The sequence below is a fragment of the Apus apus genome, chromosome 1 (genome assembly GCF_020740795.1).
Source record: "Apus apus isolate bApuApu2 chromosome 1, bApuApu2.pri.cur, whole genome shotgun sequence".
NCBI classification, from domain to species: Eukaryota; Metazoa; Chordata; class Aves; order Apodiformes; family Apodidae; genus Apus; species Apus apus.
Genome location: NC_067282.1, coordinates 63354367 through 63371723, shown reverse-complemented (window position 1 = coordinate 63371723; position 17357 = coordinate 63354367). Strand labels below are relative to the sequence as shown.

General features: G+C 44.4%; 1 protein-coding gene across 1 annotated transcript in view; it reads right to left on the bottom strand.

Annotated features, from left to right (window-relative positions):
• Positions 1-14242, bottom strand: part of FHL2 (four and a half LIM domains 2) — a 61755-nt gene extending 47513 nt beyond the window's left edge. The window contains exon 1 of the mRNA XM_051643945.1: positions 14183-14242. The gene's annotated coding sequence lies outside the window, so the exon portion shown is untranslated. The remainder of the gene's footprint in view (positions 1-14182) is intronic.
• Positions 14243-17357: the final 3115 nt, after the last annotated feature.

Here is a 17357-nt window from a genome sequence, read left to right as displayed (position 1 = left end):
AACTACCAGGGGGACAGCTCTTTATGGCACCTCGGTTGAATAAGAGAGCTACTTCTATCATCATCAGAGCTGCACAGATTTTTCAAAAACAATTAAAAGACAATAAAAAGACAATCAGTTCTATGGTCATGCATTAATTTGAAAGCCTTGACAGACATGTTTAGCATTAGGCTGCTGGAGAGCAGAAATCAAAACCAAAGCATGCTGAACAAGGAAGCAACAGGTCTTTGTGACATGTGTCTCCTTAGCTGAGACTAGCTAAATTGTTAGTTACACACTGATCAAAATACACAAAGAGCTCCCTGATTTTCAGATTGTTAGGGGAAAAAACCACAGTGCCTTTTTAAGGTTTAAAAATATATACTTACATACAGTATAACTGGAGGAGAATGAGATTAGAGTCTTTATCATGCAAAATCTGCATTCTGGTTTTCCACATATGCTTACTATGAATCTGCTGATCTTTTCCAAATTGCCACCTGTATGCCTCATAAAACCATCATCCAATGTAATGCTAGACTACTTTAGTATTACCATAATTTTCTTTGTGTTTTTCCCATGATCCACCATCTCTTCCCCTCTCAGCTGTTACTGCTGGCACTCCACATCTCTCTGCTGTTTCATTTCTGCTCCAGGCATCTGCAGTGTCAGCAGCATGATCTGCCAACCTCCCCTCTCACTCAAGCCATGAAACCTGCAAGCTAATCCTCTCAATCTCTGCCTCCTCAGCATCCTTGCCACCACTTCATTTCCATCAAGGATTAGCAGGTGTTTCCTCCAAACACCTGCAGTTTCCCCCGTTCACCTCATTCCCCATATCTGCCCATTTAAATTTATCTCCCTGCAGCACATGAGTCCTCTTCATTTTCAGTTGACAAATGTTCTTGTGCTGTTCCTCATTCATCAAGCCCTGCACAAGCGTGTGTGTCTGGCACTGTTTTGGCAGGGCAAGCAAAACCAAGACGAGAGCTGAAGCCATCTGTTGCAGCTGTTGTGTGGCTCCTCTGCCATCCTGGAGCCTGGCCCTGCCTTGACAGCAGGCGCCTCATGGAAAGCAGTTCAAATCGATTAATCACCCAGCCATGCAAGGTATGCCCAGCACCAGCGATAAGGGCAGCTGTCAACCATGGCATCTCCTGGAAAACACTTCTGTAAACAAATCTGCCATTTAGTTTTTGGGATCAAGCATTAAATATCCTGGAGAGTGCCCTGCCAAGGTGAAGAAGAGAAGTTCGCACCTCTCTTTGATCTGTGATTGCACTAAACTTGGCTCCTGCTCAGCAGACAGCAGCACTTCTGCCTATCTTTTAGGAAGAATATGGTCCTTTGCAAGAGCATAGCAAGAAGGCAGAATTTTTCTGAGTGTCTGCACAAGCTGCAGGCATCACCCATGTTTTGGAGTTAAGCTTAGACCTGAAGAGGTTTTACTGCTGCCAAACCTAAAGGAGTATAAAAAGAAAGGCCTCTTGGCATTGAAGAGTCTAAAACTAAGAGAGATGAGCAAACTGAAAGCAAGAGAAGTTATTGTCTCTGCCTTGCACACTGAAATGCTTCTAGGGCATTCAACTCTCTGCATCATCACAACAAATCCTTAACCAACACCAGATCCCAGACTGTTGGGGTCTCTGGCTCTGATCCTGCTTTGGTCCTGATCTATCCCTGTGTACAGGGATGGTTCTGGAGACAACTTTGCCTTCTAGAGATCAGTTTTTTAGGAAAACAAATATTGAATTGTATAGAAGCACAATAATTTCATTAATAGAGTTTAATAGATTGATGGAGGTTATATATTTAGAAAGAAAAAAAAAAGAAAAACCTGAGTGCTGCAGAAGAGGCGTGAAAATCCATTTACTTTACAACTGAGTACAACAAACACAGAGGGTGCCTGCTCTTCTGCAAAGCTACAGGACATTTCCAAAATGGCTTCTGCAGAGCCATGGGAGAACATTGGTAGGGGCTCACTTCAGCACCAAACCAGCTCAGCTGGTCTTTTCATTCCTTGGTTTATGGCTTCCTGACTTGACTTGAAAAGATTAAGGACCCAAAGCTGAGCTGTGTGATAGGGCCTCCCTAAGAGCCTTTTGGGCCTCCCACTGCCCCATCCCCAGCAGGAGAAACCCCTCACTCCCCAAACTCTGCTGCAGCTTTGCCCCAGGGCCAGCATTCCCAGAGCTGCTGCCAGTCCAGGAGGAGCCACTCTGCAATCACAGCCATCTGCCACCAAACGTGGTGTAAAGTCACTGCCCTGTCTATAAAAGTGGGTTCCAGCACCTCCATTACACATGCTATAGGGCACTTTGTCTCGAGTGAGGAGGAGGAGGAGGAAGATGGGATACGGGAGGCCCAGGGGATCCCAGAAACACAATTCCTGAAGTGTCCTTTCTGGCACGGCAGCATTAAAGGCCTAAATAGAGAAACCTTTCAAATGTGTGACCTATTCCCTCTATGATGGAAAGTGATTTACATAATTTCACGATGTGACTGTGAGTAACAGAGCATTCCTGCTCCTTTTCAGACATGGTAGTGTGCTAGCAGCTCAGATTGCTCAGCTTTTTCTTGGTACCTTGGTATCAAATCTTACCAAGGACAACCCTTCCGCATAACATCAGCCAGTGTTTGTACAAACCAAAATTACCTGTAAGTCAAAATCATTCTTCACAAGTTAATGCCAAATTCTTTACAGCTTAATGCCAAACAATTTATGATCACTCCTCCTTTTTGACAGTAGCACATAGGTCTACACAGTCCTTACAAAAGAAGTAAAAACTTTCACATGCTTGCCATCAGTGGCCAGTTCTGAAACTGTGCTAGTGTCACATTTGAGATCTAAACACAGGGACTGGACTGCTTGATGGAAAACACTGGCTAACATGGATCCTAGATTTGGGAGAATAGATGGAAAATAAAACTGTGTTAATAGAACATAGAGTATAATAAAATTACTTCCAGTTTTAATGTTTTCAAAAAAAATCTCTTATCCAGAACATCCATACCCTCAAAGGAAGAAAATGCCCTCACTGGATACTGCATAATCATTGTTCATTGCCATCCTGAAATAGTTTGATTATCATTAATTCTTGTCTCGATGCAGCCAAGAGCTAATTAACTACATGCATTATCATTGTTTATATGCTTATATCTAATATGATTGTTAGCTTATGTACACATATGAGCTGGAGTTTTGAGTGTATAAAGAATTAATGCAAGGACTCTTGAATCCTTCTCTGCCTTTGAGGGCAAGCTTTCCTTTGCGGTTGGCATGTCTGAAGTACCAGGACAGTGATTTGTTTTCCCTGTCTGGGCATGAGAAGATCCCACCTGTCCAGCAGGCACTGAACACTTCTCTGGTCAGGAGATGGCATGAATAGAAGAGGTGTGAGGGGCACCTGAAACATCAAGGGAGAAGAGAGATGTGCAAGGACATAGATATCCTTGACTCGAGATCCTTTCAGTGAAATACATGCTCTGGACCAGATCTTGCTTAAAGACTAGTTTCCAGCTTGAAAGGTATGCAAGCATGCTGAGAGCTTTTTAACCAGATAAAACAGAGTTACAATAATCTGTCTGCAGCTGTAAGTTTTCTTTTATTTCTGCACAGCTGCCTCTAAATAAGGAGACTGTACTGCTGATCTTTGGATTCCTGAATAAATTCATTCCTTACTTTATCTTCAAGCCTGTCTGGTGGTAGGAGTGATTTAAGGATAACTGGCAAACCACCCTCATCCTATTTCCAAAGAAGAGGTGATTCAGTAACTGGAGGTGTTGAACTGTTCTCCTAGAAAAGATACCAAGTCAGAGGTAGCCAGATGTTTCTCCCCAAGTTCCATGGGACATTTTGAAAGCTGATAGTGAGGCTTGGAAAGGAAGTCTTCTTGGGACAGAGTTTATCTCTGGAAAGTTAGGATGATGCCTCAACACAGTGTCTCCAGCAAGTTCATGCTGTCAGGGGAGGACAAACCTGGTGAGCTTTGGGACATAGGTAAGGCTGCTGCAGCTCCACATTTATGGGTCCCACCTGTAGTGTGGCTGAGTATATATTCCCAATAGGCAAACACACAGATTGTGCACATCACCAGTCACATGGGTCAACACAAAGATTAATTGCTGCCTTAATTGGCACAGACAGCACCTACACAAGCATGAACAGCACAGACAGCCCCATGCTGTCCCCCCTCTCTGGGGGATCAGGATCTAAGTCCTCTACTAGGAAATACACACAATGTATGTGTTGCTCCAGAAGCTGGTCATAGACTCCACTAGTTGATACCTAGCTCCTGGTCTCCTCCAGCTGCAGGCTCTGGGACATATGAGATCCAGAAGTTTGTGGTCCCCCTCTGGGTGCTGGTACTCTCTAATCCTACTAGTCTAGTCTAGAGCTTGGTAGCACTCACACAAAATGACTGAAGACAGAGTGTGTACCCTAAAGACAAAGAGCACAAGCCTCTCTGCAAGATGTCCCTGGATAAGAGAAGGGAGGAAGGAAGGAGGAAGGAACAGGCATTCTTATCCACCTGGCTTCATAGGGTATGGCAGGACATGGAAAGGAATACTGCCCTTTCTCTGGTCTGCCCTCTGGATCCCTCAGGGTCCTAAACAGCCTCTCTCTAGGTCCTCATATTTTTTTCATAAAATGAGCCTGTGCCCCCTCAAACCATAACAGGCAAATGTACACTCAGCTGGGCTTTTTAATCTCCTTTTCCCCTCTGTTTTCTCATGTTTGTTATTTCCACCATTCACTTTGATTCTTCCATTTTCCCACCTTCTGATAAGCATGACTTACTGAGATCCACAGATTCCCAGAGTCCCTAGAAAACCTCCCTTAAAAAATTTTATACAATCCTCAATGTCTCCTTCCTGTGCATGCCATGCTGCCCTGTACCCTATAAGGTGGTAGATAATATCTCTCCTTCCTGTGCATGTCTGTCTGATCCACTTGCTAGACCTGGTACTAACAAACAAAGAGGGTCTTGCTGGGGATATGAAGGTTGGGGGCAAACTTAGCTGTAGTGACCATAGTGACCACAAAATGGTGGAATTTACTATTTTGGGTGGAAGTAGGAGAGAAACGAGCAAGACTACAACCCTGGACTTCAGGAATGCAACATTTAACCTCTTCAAAGATCTACTCACTGGAATACCATGGGTCAAGGCTCTGGGAGGTATGGATGTCCATGAAAGCTGGACAATTTTCAAACACCACTTGCTCCAAGCTCAAAACTGGTTCATCCCAATGAGAAAGAAATCAAGTAGAGGAGGTAGGAGACCTGCATGGATGAATAGGGGTCTTCTGGAAAAAATTAGAAGAAAGAAGGAAATTTACAGAATGTAGAAAACAGGTTTGGCCGCTTGGGAGGAATACACAGATGTTGTAAGAGAATGCAGGGATGTGACAAGGAAAGCTAAGGCCCACTTAGAACTAAAGCTGGCAAGGAGCATCAAGGACAAGAAAAGTTTCTTCCAGTACATCGATAAAAAAAGGAAGAACAAGGGAAATATAGACCTGCTGACAAATGAGGCAGGTGCCCTTGTGACTGATGACATGGGGAAGGTCGATTTACTGAATGCTGCCTTTGCTTCAGTCTTCACTGCAAAAGCCAGCCCTCTTAAATCCCAGACCCTGGAGATAAGAGAGAAGGTCTGGAGAAAGGAAAACTTTCCCTCAGTAAAGGAGGACCAGGTTAGAGGCCACTTTGCCCAACTGAACCTCCATAAATCTATGGGCCCTAATGGGATGCATCCACGAGTTCTGAGAGAGCTGGCAGGTGTTATTGCTGGGCCACTCTTCATCATCTTTGAGAGGTCATGGAGAACAGGAGAGGTGCCTGAGGACTGGAGGAGAGCTAATGTCACTCTAGTCTTCAAGAAGAGCAAGACAGAGGACCCAGGGAACTACAGGCTGGTTAGTCTCACCTCTCTCCCTGGGAAGGTGTGAGAAAAAAATCATTCTGGACGTCATCACAAAACATGTGAAAGTGAAGAATGTCATTGGAAGAAGTCAGCATGGATTCACCCAAGGGAAATCACGGTTGACCAACCTGATTGCCTTCTACAACGTCATTACTGGGTGGCGAGATGAAGGGAGAGAAGTGGATGTCATCTACCTTGACTTCAGCAAGGCTTTTGATACTGTCTCCCATAATATCCTCATTAGGAAATTCAGGAAGAGTGGGCTTGGTGGGTGGACAGTGAGATGAATTGAGAGCTTGCTGTGTGACAGATCTCAGAGGGTTATAATCAACAGATCAGAGTTGAGTTGGAGACCTGTAACCACTGGTGTCCCCCAGGGATCAATACTTGGTCTGGTCTCGTTCATTGTGTTCATTAACCATCTGGACGAAGGGACAGAGTGTATCCTCAACAAGTTTGATGATGATACAAAACTGGGAGGGGTGGCTGAAACTCCAGAGGCCTGTGCTGCCTAATTCAGTGTGACCTGGACAGATGGAGAGATGGGCAGAGAAGAACCTCATGAGGTTCAATAAGAGCAAGTGTAGGGTCCTGCACCTGGGAAGAAAGAACCCCAAGCTCCAATATAAGTTAGGGGTGGATCTGCTGGAAAGAAGTTTGGAGGAGGAGGATCTTGGAGTCCTGATAGACAATAAATTATCCATGTGCCAGTAAAGTGCCCTTGTTGTCAAGAAGGCCAATGGAATCCTGGGGTGCATAAAGAAGAGTATGGCCAGTAGGTCAAGAGATGTCATTCTCCCCCTCTACTCTTCCCTGGTGAGGCCACATCTGGAATACTGCATCCAGTTCTGGGCTCCACTGTTCAATAGACAGGGAGCTACTGGAGAGAGTCCAGAGGAGGATGACAAAGATGACTGGGGAATTGGAGCATCTCTCTTATGAGGAAAGGCTGAGAGAGCTGGGACTCTTTAGCCTGGAGATGAGAAGGCTGAGGGGAGGCCTTATCAATGTACATAAGTATCTAAAGGGTGAGTGCAAGGAAGACGGAGACAGGCTCTTCTCAGCAGTTCCCAGTGTCAGAACAAGGGGCAATGGGCACAAGTTGGAACATGGGAAGTTCCATTTAAATATGAGGAGAAACTTCTTTACAGTGAGGGTGATGGAGCACTGGAACAGGCTGCCCAGGGAGGCTGTGAAGTCTCCATCTCTGGAGATATTCCAAACCCGCCTGGATACAGTCCTGTGTAAAGTGCTCAAGGTTATCCTACTTCAGTGGGACAGCTGGACTAGATGATCTCTGGAGATCCCTTCCAACTCCAGCAATTCCGTGATTCTGTGTTTCTGTCCCATCATGGGGTGTTTCACAGTGGTAATGGTCTAATCCTTCTCCTTTGATGGCCATAGTTGACAGTTCAGTGGGCCCTGTTTTCACTGCTCAGGTCACTAGGCTGAATCCATCTGTCATTGATCCTTGCTGGTCTCACTGCTTGCTGTGGTTGCTCCTTAGTCCCATAAGTTAGCAAATAGAAACCTAATGCTGCTCTTTGGGTGGCTAGTGGAAGTAGATGCCAAGCAGAGCTTCCCATAGGGAGCCACACTCTCTTGGCATACCTGACTGCATGGAGGACATCTAAATCACTTAAAAATACTTCTTTAGCACAGAAGAATAGCTGGATCTCCAGCTTTCCTTGCATGCATAAGAAAAAAAATCTGTAAGTGATCTTGATGGCTTCCACCTTGCAGTATTCAACTTGATATGTGTAAATGGAGCATGATTTCTAGAGAATTCAGATACTAATTAAATTCAGTCCTCTGAAAGCTTCATCTTTGCAAATAACAGAGTCTATCCCCTTCTCTGAAAGCATAAGTGCCACATTTATCCACAGCATCTCTGCTCCAGATACTCATGGAACTGAAATAGTCACAGTTGTCACAATTTAATTAAACTATTGGTTTGAAATGTCTGAGTGTTTTATTGAGACTGTGTGGAAAATCTGAGCACAGATAATTGTGTTAGCTAGGAGTAATGAGACAGCTTTCAGCGTAAGACTAGAAAGGCCAATGTTCAGTGCAATCTAAGCTGACAAATACTGAGATTATATCTTTAGGTTGATCCTGTTGTGGACTGCTGAAGAACTCAGACTCTAAACGTTTATTTTAAAATGGGCATCCAGGGGCATGTTCTGGATCATTTGTTACTTCTTAGTGTGATTGTGTGTATTCCAATATCCACTTCGTACTGCTTGGGCAAATCCACTTTTAAGAGGGAAAGAGCAAGAACTGGACTTTCTGTTGGCAATGTCTAGATTGCAGTGACACTTGGAGACTGACCACTGCTAAGGAGGCTTCGGCCCCTTTTAGTTGTACTCAGATGCCTTTTTCCTTTACTGACATTATGTTTATCAGCACATCGCTCAGAATGAGGAGCTCTCCCTTGAGAAAAAGAGGAGTTGTAAGGAGCTGCACAACACTCTTGACCTCTGAAAAAGCCACCCAGTTTATCAATTCCCTGTGTCCTGGGTGGGGGGGTTGCTCTACACCGTTTCCTCTGGAATTGCACTTTGCTTTAAGCAGTAGAGAAAACTATGACAGGGCTGTAGCAATAGCCTTCTTCCCCATCCTCATGACAACTCCAGGCCTGCTGAGGGGTTTTCCGACCCTCAGCCCCTCCTAACAACTCCTACTCAGGCAGATGGGCAGCACAGCATGTCTGATGTTTGGAGGGACACAGCTTGAGGTGGCCATTCGTGGGGAGAAAGCAGAGCTGTTATGCTTGCTGATCCCTTATTGACATATTTTGAATAAAAGACCCTAATACTTGGTGATTTTACTGACATACATTAAAAAGAGGCTCTGGCAAGTGATTGGGAAGTTACAGTAACTAATTAGGAGAAAAACCATTGAAAGGCATTTTGTCTTAAAAGTAGCAAGGTGTGAAAACTGGGTCTGTTTGTAAGGTTGATTGATTGTGCAACACCAGTTTGAAGGTTAAATCATAAAGCAGGGATGCTTAAGGTAATAATTAAAAAGTAAAAATCGTTGTTTTTCTGCCAGTTCTAAATATGTTATTTTTAGGGTGTGTGTTCCTGTTAAATATATCTATGTGCTCCTAAACTAAAAGGATGTGACAAGAAACAAATGTGAGATTGTTGATTCATATCAGAAGCCTGGCTGATAGAGCTTTCACACCAGGAATCTGCTTTCTGGGCTCTCTCAAAAATGGAAAAGCAAAGCCTAGTACATCCAGAACATAAACCAGAGCATTAAGACTGACTTTGGACCAGGCCCAGACTAAACAAAAGCATGGCTCACATTAGCCCAAATCAACCCCTCATCTTTACTGGATCTTGCTCAGCAGCCCCTGGGATAGTCACAGGGACTATCACGGGTTTGTAAACTTCTCAGTCAAATCTATGGGCTCAGGGGTCACCCTGTTATCTGGAGCTGCTGCACCAGCTGTCAGTCATCTTCTGTCCCCCATGGCAGGGTCTCCCCAGCAGAGCCCTGCAACCTCATCCTGCCCCAGTCCCTCCTGCTTTCTCCAGCCCTTGGGGAGCCCTGACTGCCAGCTGGGTCATGGACCACATTTCTCTGCAGGAGCTCCTGCTGCTCCCTTTCAGCTGCTTGCCAGGACCTGCAGCCAAAGGCCCTGCAGGCTATTCTCCTTAGAAATCACAAGAAGAATAATGTAACATGAAAAAAAAAGTTCCATGTATTAGTTATGAACTGCTATGAAGAAGAAAAGCCCAACCAGCCAACAACAGAAAAAAAGCAAATCCCTAAATGCCAAAATGCCGTTATATCCTATTTCTCTCTGCCTAAACTAATTTCCTGGATCTTTCCAGGGAAGAAATCAGTTTATTTTTCACCCTTCCAGTCTGTTGGGTAGCTTTCAGGCATGATACAAACTTCACTGAAGTTAATTGAAGTCAATGGAAAGTTTTCAAGGTCTCTGAATCCGTCCCTGAATACAAGGTAGTAAGAAGTGGGGGCAGCCTGCCTTACATTCTTCTTGAAAACACACGTTTTACCAGTGTTGCACATTAGTGTTCTGTAAGTAGTCCTCACCTTTTCCCTGTTTCCCCATGACAAGAACAGGTCTCTCCAGTGGCATGGTAGTTGAACCTTTTCTCTTCCTTTTGAAGAAAGCACACCAACAGAAAGGAGGAGGGGCCTGGCTCCCTCATAACAATGAAGTTGCCATTAGGAATGGAGTTGCACATCACAGGATGAATGCATAATTTAACAGGAAGCCCTGTGGTATTGATTATAGCAGCATGACACTTTACCTGGTGACACCACAGGTCTCTGAAAAATGTACCATCTTCTTCGAGTCAGGCTGAAGAACTCTACATGATCTCTGTGAACAGTCACCAAACAATCCATTTGGCCCAAGTCATCCGTGTTTTGAACTGTCAGCCTTTACATTTTATTCTCTGTTATGAAAACAGCCTTAGAAAGCAAAGGTTGACTTTTCAAAGTGAGCCTAATAGGTGAGACATTAGCTGATGCCACAGATGGATTAACTTCTACAGACTTGAGTGCCCACTGATGTAAGTAAGCCCTTGCATCAAGACTATTAAAGAAGCCAGATGAGGATTTGGCCATAAAAACCATTCCACATGCAGACAGAGTGTTAGAGGCTCAGATGACCAGAACTGTTTTAAACCCTCTGATTCATTTGACTACTATGAGTTGACTAGCTCTGCTTCCCAGAGCTTACTTTGCAAATAGCCAAGGTGAAAGCTAAAAACTTACCAGTGACTACATAAGCTCTGTCTGATACAGCTGAGGGCAAGGTTTTCCAGAGTCTCTCACCAGGCCCTTTCACAAAGACACTGAATCTTGTAGAAGAAATATACACTCCTTTCCTCACTTAGCACTATTTTCTAGTGAAAATGAACATCTCACAGCTGCAAGGAAAAACTCACATCAAGTGAGTACTGGCTACAGTAGCTTGACTTTTCCAGAAATGATGCCTCAGGCAAGTTTCAAAATTTACTTTTCTGATATTCTTTGCATTTTCCCTAAGCTGTTTTTAAATTCATTTCCTTCCTAATTTGTTACAGCTTCCTGAGAAATTTGGGATCTCTGTGGCTTCCTCCAGCTTTCCTCCTCCTGACCACAGGATTCAATGAATCCCACAGAGTCAAAGAAAAGCAGAGCTAAATCCCCTGCCCCTGTACAAGATCAGCTGCAGACGTATCATTTCTGACAGACATTCTGACAAAATATTAGCTTGTTCTTAAGCACCCATAGCTCCTGTGCAAAATTTAGCAGGCTTCCGGAAGTGTTTCAGCCTTTTTGACTCATGACTGACTCAAGCTTTTAGATCAACCCATCAATAAAAGCTCATGAGTCCTGCTGTGGTCTGTGGAGGCCCTGGAGGCTGTGGACCAGAGGTGGCTCAGGCAGTGATCTTTGTGCCCCAGGTGTGTTGAGTTAGCCTGAATACCCTGCTGTGTGCATTTCTGCATTGTACCATTTGGAACTGCATTGGAATAAAACTCTTCTAAGCTTCTTCTCCCAACTCCCATGGTGTGGTAAAGGCAAAAATGTGGTTTTTTTGTGTTTTGTGTGTTGTTCCTGGTTTTATGGGGGGGGGGGGGGTGGTTGGTTCCCACCCCCCGTTATTTTTTCCCCCCTTCTTTCTTTCCCTTGGGTGGATGGTTGGACTTGGTGATCTTAGAGGTCTTTTCCAACCGTGACAATTCCGTGATTCTGTGACCATGTCCCTTTTTACTGAAGCAAGGTCCTTGCTAAAAATACTTTCTGCTGCAAAAGATTACTCTGAACCACTTCTTCTGCTGCAAAAGATTACTCTGAACCACTTCTTCCATCATGCTCACAGCAGACATTTTCCAGATACTCTAACTCACCAGACACTCCTTGGAAATGTCAGATATGTCTGTTATGAAGAGCTTCTGTTTTTAACAATATATTAATATTTCAAGCAAATACTTGGCAAGTCTTCAGATTTTGCCAGTGGGTCCTAGCATATTTGGGGAAATAAGGAGATTTATGGGCAGTGCTGGTGGGTGGAGGGGTGGACATCAGGTGTGTGAAAAGCATACCTTGTGGTTTTAGTGACGCACTAATTATAACAACAGATGGTAGCAGGGTGCATTCCAGTTATTGTGACAAAGATAAAAGGCAAGGCAAAGATTTGCAATACTAATTATTTATGGGAGTCTGGTGTTCAACTATGCAATGTTGCCATGATTGCAACATTGCATAGTTGCCTTTCAGAAATGCATGATTACCTTTCAGAAAAATACCGTAACATCAGCTGTCCCCCAAAACCTCTACTCAGTTATTTTTCTGTAGATGAATAGTGACATGGCAGAAGTACTAGTAGTTGTGTAGGTGTGACTGGAGAGCAGAGTACCCAGGGGTTGCTTCTGTGTTCCCCAGGTAAGTCATGTTTTAAAACTCCAGATGGGAACAAGTCCTCTTCTTCCTGCCCTTTCTTTCACCCTTTCACTCCTCCCTCCTTCTTCACCCCAGATTGGCCAGTTGAATGTGTTACCTGCCAGGAACCTTTGTCCTTACTATAATCAGGTGGCTTGGACAACCATTGCCTTGCCCTCATATGGCTGCTCATTCTTGCCCACAAACTTCCCCCCCTCCTAGGCTGAAATAAGGTCGTTTCTTTCAGAATGTTGTCTGTTTTTTTAATTTTTGCATCCAGATTGGTTGCTAGATCTGATCTGACAGCAGCAGCAGAACTGTGGGAACAGGGAGACAGCTTGACTTTATAAGCTGGGTCCTGCATCAGGGCTGCCACATGCAGAAAGCATTGCTCATGTCAGCAGCGTGATGGACTGAGGGGGAAGCTTTGACCCACCTCTCTCTGCTAAGTGAGAGTAAACACAGTGTTGTCCTTAAGTATGTCAAATACAGAGGGAGTATTTTGCTTCAGCTTGAGGTCATTCCTGAGTTGCCAGACACAGAAGTGGACTTTTCATGGTGTAAGTTTAGGTTGTTCAATGCAGTCATTTTATTTCCTGCAACGTAAAGTCAAATGTACACATATAGAGGGAGGTTACTAGCTGAGAGCACATAGATGCTACAGCTTAAATATCGACATCTGAGTGAGTCACTTAAGGCACCACATACAGCCCATGGAGCCCAGAGCACCATTCAGCTCACCCAAAAGCATGAGGACATCCTCACTTCTTTAAACATACTCAGTTGTTTAAACATCCTCACTTGTTTAAACAATGAGCACTACTAAACCAGAACAAAACAAAATAAAAAAATCAGCTATTAGCTGTAAAGACTAGTTCAGAAAAAAGCTGCTTCAAGTCAGCCTCCAGTCAGAAATCAACCCTTGGTGTTCTTCTGAGTTAGAAAAGATCATCCTTAGAGCTGGAGTCAGACAGGGAGAAAGGCAGCAGAGCCCTCCTGTGATCCACAGATATCTATTTTCAGTTTTTCCATTTTTTGCCACTAACTGCTTTCCATACAGCTGTAGCAGCTGCAGGAGCACAGCACCAAAGAAACCATGACACTGCCTCCTAAGACAAAGATAATCCATGCACATGCTGGGCTGACACAGGCTTACAGAAGAAGGTTTTAAAGCTGAGGGCTTCTGGAAGCTGCTAGGGGATGGCAGGTTATTTGCATGTCAGAAAACACTCCAGGTGGAGACAAGAATCCATAAATACTGACCCTTTACACACCTGCTTTCATGCTCAAAGAAACCTGATGCTCAGCCATGTGGAGGAATAATTTCTTTCCTCTTCCTAGCAGAAAGTTCACTGAAATGGAAAGCAGCTCTTACAGCTGAGTGCTCCAACTGGAATTATTAACTGTATTTTAATAGCTGACAAAAAGATGTATTCACTTTATCTGTTATCATGTAAATACTTTGCACTAAATGCACTAAATCATCTTTTGCAAGATTAGATGGGATTAGATACATACTATGAAAATTACTCTTATTAAAAATGTTTAGATCTGAAAGAGGATTTAAATATTATTTTCTATCACTTTAGAGACTTTGCATAAAGGAGAATCTAGTCTTTTATGTTTAAATAGTTTAAAGCATGCAGCTTAAACTGCATTACTTAGGAATTTCCATGTTGCCATTAATAGATCACTCTTAATTTGAAGTACAGACAAAGAATAGTAATCAAAACCTGATTTTCCAGGCATTTTCTAATTCAATCCTATCTTACTTTCTTATATTAGAAAATGTGATTTATATATTAGTTTAACAGACTCTTAAAATAAGACACTAAAAGCAGAGGTTATAAAGCATATAGTTTACCTGAGCTGCCTTGAGAAGTCCTCCTTTATCATACACTTGCCTGGACTGAGCCTTTAAGGCTGAGTTAATCAGGATTTAACAGGAAAACACTGCCACAAGCTCACCAGACCAGCAGGCACAGCACTCTGCAAGGACACCCTCCTTCTGCATCCGCGTCACTACTGTCCTTGTGAGGACAGTGGTGGCCTCCTTCCCCAAGTGAGGGTCATCCAGCCCCAGATGGGTGCCCTGCAGCTCCTCCGCAGTTCCTCCTTCTGCAAGGGTGGCCGAGTCCAACCTGTGGGGCAGGAGAAGTCCTTGCCTTCAGGGAAGGCAGCTCTCTAAGCCAGGTCTGAATGGAAATCAGCTGCGTTGGCCAAGGGAAGCTGCTCTGTGTTCCTTCCTCTTCCTCAGCTCATCTCCCTTGAGCTGCAGCTGGGTTTCTTGTTATGCAGCCTCATGCAGAGGGGGTTTGGTAAACAGAAATGTAGATGTCAGGTGGACAAACTGCACTGGGGAGAGACATTTCCCCACAGAGGCCATTGCTTTCAAAGGTATTCCTTCTCCTCCACCCTCTCTCTGAGATTAAACTGTCATATTTGCCCTGTGGCAGTGTGCAAGAGGTGCCAGGGCTTGCCCTGGAGGGGTGAGGGAGGTGGGATGAAACTTCTACAGATTGCAGAACTAGGGCCCCACTACATTCTTGGTACCTGCATCCGTGCCTACCCCACTCCCCCTCTGGGACCAGCTCCCAACCCCGTCTCTAAAGCCTGTGACCCTGCAGCCCCAGGAAGATACCTAAACCTGTGCTCACCTCTGAGAACTGTGCATGCTTGTGGCATGTCTCAGACAGTATGTGTATTGCACATATTTACATTTTTTCCTGACCCAAGGGTCCTAAGCACATGATCAGAAATCAGGGATCCATCCCAGGGAAATCAGTTTTGTAATCAGGAAACCACTTATCACCACAACTTGGACACTTGCTGTGCTTGAATCCTCAATACTCAGCCTGATGAGGACTCTCAGGTACAAGATTGTGGTGGTGTGAGAGATGTAGAGATGTTCATGTTTTGACACAGCCCTTTTCCTTTCAGGTGGCTTTCTGCAGCGAGGTGGTGCTCTCAGCAGGAGATTTTCAGCCTAGCTCAGGAGGGCACAATCCTGCCTTCACCACGTCTCCCTCTCACCTGTGGACATGCGCCATGGTTAAAGGTGATTTAACAACCCTCAGGCCTCTGCTAGGGGTTTTAACCTTTTGCTGGGGAAGTTTGGCACTCTTCAGTGCATTTTATTTGGAAGGAAGTTAAACCACTTCCACCTATACGCTTAGGGGATTTTCAAATGTGTTTTTATATTGAATGGTCAGCTCATACTTTACAAAATTTCGTATTCTGGAAAAAAAAGTTCACATTTTTCACCAGCCATTAGCCCTGCAGTGACCAGCTCCCTGGAGCTGTGAGACAATTGTATAAGCACAAAGCACCTGCACCCCTCTCCTCTGTTAACCTCATCAAGGCACGGCAGGGTGCAAGCAGGGAACAAGCATTACAGCTAGGGCTGTCCCTGCCAGGTCTGGGTGAAGTGACCCCTGTGTTCAGATGGGTGATCCCACTGTTTGGTCTGCGAGGCAGAGAGAGGACAGGCAGCAGGATTTTCATCCACACGCTTGCAAAAAAGACCAGTGTTTCCCACTTGTTTGTTTGTTAGTTAAACATGGGTTGGCTTGGGGAATTTCAGCTGTGAGGCAGCCTGTATATGGAGAATTATGTGGGCTCTCAGTTTCAGCCCTCTTTATTTCTTTTGTTTGTTTGTTTTTGCTTTTTTCTTCATCTCACATTAGTTCACTGAGAATACTGGAGTACCTGAGGGAGGTTTGGAGCTAGTTTTGGTTTGGTTTTCCTTTGATCTGGAGACATGGGGTCTATCCCATCAGTCCAAAACAGTGACATAAAAAAACCCCAGAGCCTCTGCTCAGGGCCTACCTTACATACCTCTCCTTGATCTACTAATTTGTTGTGCATGGTACAACTCTGCTCCTGCCTGCAAAGATCTCTCCTTTCCCAGGGCTTAAGTCTGGGCTTTAGTGTCAGCCACCTACTGCTGATGGCTGGGTCCCTGCCCTCATAAGTCTCTGTCCCATATGAGAGCTAACCCTCTGCTCATGGTTCTCCCCTGCTGGAGAAGCTCATCCTGATTCCACCGCCTTAGGTCTTCTATTAAGGGGTGGCATAAGACTGAAGAAAACATAAGTTGTGTGAGCTGAGCGTGGGTCACAATGGCCACAAATGTGATGTTTGTTTAGGAAACAGGAGCCAAGTATGTCTAGTAGTCTATAAATAAACAACTTTGGAGCCCAGGCTTTTGGACATATGTATGTGTCACAGAAATGCCTGTTACAGTTCTTCAGCACTTTAAAATTGAAGCTATAGCTACAGGCACATGACAGGGAGCAAGAGTGTGAGGAGACCTGAGATGTATAGCAGATCACATATGGCATTTGTAAATTATGATAGAGCAATGTCACCCCACAGACAAATGAAAGAGCTTGCAGAAGGCTACGTGTAACCATGGTCTGATCTGTCAGGCTACATCTGTCTTATTTTGGGCCAACAGGTAGTACCTCTTAAGGTGGCAGCTGTAACCTGGTCTGTCCACAGTAATCTGTCAGACTCCCTGGCTCCCTCCATTGCCCTGCTTTCTGCATCCAGAAATGCCACCAGAGTGCTCCCAGTGACCATGTGCCTGCAGGGTCTATCATTTTCTATGACATATCAAATGAAGAAAAAGAGATGGGTTAAATTGCCATTAAACAAAAAAGTAGTGAAGGTGTGATTCCTGCATTTGCCAGTTCAGTCTTTCTCACATGGAGATAAGCAGTGAAGGTACAAGGTAGCCTGAAGGTTAGACAGACTGCCAGTGCTTAATTTCTCCAGGGATGTGCTCTAAATGAAGTGTACTCTAAATTCTAGTCTCCCCTGCCTCTGTCTAAGATGCTAACTGGATTAATCAAGCACAGGTATACGGGCTGTTGGCAAGCATTACACCTTCCTTTTTCATTAAGAGATACTGCTAGGGCTCACTACCTCAAAGGCTTGTATATTTTACTTGTGCAAGCCTTGATACCCCTGTTTGGTATATCTCGACTTCCCAAAACCAAAAGTTTTGAAGAAGTTTTCCTGAGGTAGTTAAATTG